Source organism: Octodon degus, unplaced genomic scaffold (genome assembly GCF_000260255.1).
Source record: "Octodon degus isolate 3935 unplaced genomic scaffold, OctDeg1.0 scaffold00127, whole genome shotgun sequence".
Lineage (NCBI taxonomy): Eukaryota > Metazoa > Chordata > Mammalia > Rodentia > Octodontidae > Octodon > Octodon degus.
In genome coordinates, this window is record NW_004524703.1 from 3726700 (window position 1) to 3729697 (window position 2998).

Below are 2998 nucleotides of genomic sequence, written 5' to 3' on the forward strand. Positions count from 1 at the left end.
GTATCCATAGTCTAAGGCTGGACATCTTGTCTAAGTCCCACAGAACACTGGCCAGTGCAAAGCTGTGCTGGACACACAGGCGGGCACTGCTCTGTTCTGTGTTTGTGTCAGTCTGCAGTTTTCCGCTGTAAAAAGTATAACATTTAGGCGTTCTGTGGGACTTGGACAATTTGTCCAGCTTTAGACTATGGCTGTATGAAGATGGGCCTCTAGTTTTCCCAGCACATGGCCTGTTGTGGCTTATTTTTATTCCCACACATTGAACAGTGTTTGTAAACATTGTAAATAGTGTTGAGCATTATTTCCTGGTATGCATGACTGGTGCTAAATTTTAAAGAGCAAGATGCATATGTGATACGCTAACATCTTGACAACGGATCTGATTCTGAGTTTACACCAAACAAAAGTCACCTTTGGAAAATCTGTCACCTGACATCCTTGTCTCTTGGTGGAGAGTTGGGTTCTGCCACGGTGTTCAGGCCATCTGCTTCCTGCAGGCCCGAGAAAGGGGTGCACGTGCTCCTTCCTTCAACCCTGCTCTCTCCAGCCAGGGCTCTGGCCTCTAATAATTGCCAGACTTCTGTTCTTCCCCCAACTGTTGCTCCTTGGAATTAAGTTCATTGGAAAGTTGGACAAGTCAGCCACCCCTGCATGCCTGTGGGAGAGAAACTTCGTGGGGAGGGCAGACCCAGAAGTTAGAGCTTTCTTCAGCTCTCTCAGGCCCTATGCAGTGCACCTGCTTCTGTGGTCGAGGGGTAGGGAAGAGACGAGGTCACTGCACTGCAAGAGCGGGTCCTGAGTCAGCTTTTCTTTTGGATTTTTAAGGGCCACAAAAACCAAGTTTCTGTGTTAATAGTATTTGCCAAGGCTGCTCTAGATGTCTAGGTTAGACACTGTTGCTACGCACTGATAAATCACACTAACATTCTCCTCATCTGTGAAGCGCATTGGGCCACTTGCTTGCATAATCCCAGCTTGTCTTAGCATTCAGTCCCTCTCACCAACAAGTTGTATTGAAGGCTCTGCTTAATCCTTGGATGCAGGTACTTATTGTAAGACTAGAAAATAGGGCTTCCAGCCAAATATGCAATTGTCAAGCCAGGGAGTTGGGCTGGGTCTGTGGATGTGTTTATTTGACACTGATAACCCCAGTCGGGAAGTGGGAAGCAGTGACATGTGAGTTTTACACAGGTTTGGACATGAGAAGGAATAAGTTTCCTTCCTACCCACGCGATTGGCACCATCCAAGGCCATCTATGTAGCTGGTACAAGTTTCTGCAGGTGGTTGGGACACACATGTGCTAGACTATGGGGAGTTGACCCTAGTACCTGGGCCAACAGATATTTGCAACCCAATAAGATGACACTCGGAAAGCAGAGAGGTGGGGAAGGAAGACAGGACACAGTGGAGGGGCTGTTTGCCCTCCGCCTGCCATCCATCCATTTCTGGTCCCACTAAGGCTCCTGGAGCCTCCACCTCAGTGCAATTCAAGCGCACCACCTTCTTGCTTTGTAAAGATGCCTTCCTGCAGGCAGATTCATGGTGGAGCCACACCAGTCTTCTTTGTTAAAGACTGTACCTGGAGTATGTCTGTCTTCCAAGGAACCTGGCTGTTTTCTGAAGCCATTCCTCCCCGCAAGGCAACAGCTTAGATAAATAGTCAGGCTTCCTGGACAGACCCGAGTAGTGCTGGGGCTTCTCGGTGTAGATTTAAGCATAGTTTCACATCCCAGCACTCGGAGCCTGATGTTCACCACTACATCACTCAGGATGTTTATGGAATGTCACCCCTGTTTACTTCTTCCAGGAAGTAGGGGAAAGAGGGATGACCTCTGTGTGGTTATGAAGACATAGATGCAGTGGATGGACTAATCCAGATGAAGACAGTAGAAAGTGGACTCTGACGACTTAAGTTTCTAAGTCTGTTCCCCTGTGCTTTGGGAGGACACCTGGCCTCTTAGCCTCAGTTTCCTCCTCCGTAAAATGGAAGACCTGATTCCAGGAGGTCATTCAAGACTCTTCTTCACAGTTGGAGATTTTAACTTGCCCAAGATGATTAGAAAAGCAGTGAAGTTCAGAAGCTCACCAAAATGATACAGGTGAGCCTCTGGAAGATTGTTCAGGCCACACAGGACCCAGGTCTGTCAGGCAGCCTATTTTGAGGAGAAATAACATTTTTCCCTCATCTATGCCAGCCTGTGTGTGTTACCTCCTGCTGACAAAGGGCACCAGCAGGCTCATTCTTTTCACTGGGTCCTGCCCATGGTGGAGAGCGGTTCTGTAGCCTGTGCTTTGTGGCTGGGGGTGTGGTCTTGGCAGTGGGTGAGTTAGGGCAAGGTCACAGCAAGGGGGAGCCCCTAAGGGGCTGCGTACACTTTCCAGAAGGAGGATTTTCAAATAAAGTGAAATTATATTTTTATCCTCACACCCATGTGTGAAACCAAACTTTGTTTACAGTAACCATGACTTTTTTGAAAACAAAGTGGGAAATTTGAGCTCAGTTTACATTGTACTGTCAATAATAATCATGACATTAGCCATTATTCTAACCAAATGATGAGAGCTAACTTCCACTGGACACATATTTTGGGACAGTGATTGTCTTGGCATCTTTTTGTGCTTTAAAGAACTCAATCCTCATAAAAATCTAGGTAGTATTATCCCCCTTCTTACTGTAAAAGTGAAGAAACTAAAGCACAGACCAGTTCATTTTTCTCCTCCTGCCCTACACAGCGTGGAATGCCAGCGTTAAGATCTGTACCCAGGAAGGCTGACCTCAAGATCCTGTCATTTGCTGTTCAGCCTTCATTGAAGGCTGGCAGAGGATAAATATAAAAATATATATTGCTTCATTTCAAATACTAAACTTCCAAAAGTTAAATCAAGTGAAACAGTAACGTGCGGAGTAATATTCTAAAACAAAAGATGTCTTTTGTATTCATTAGAAATTAAAAATATAGCCTTTAAAACAATGAAGAATTACTATCTGTTCTTTTT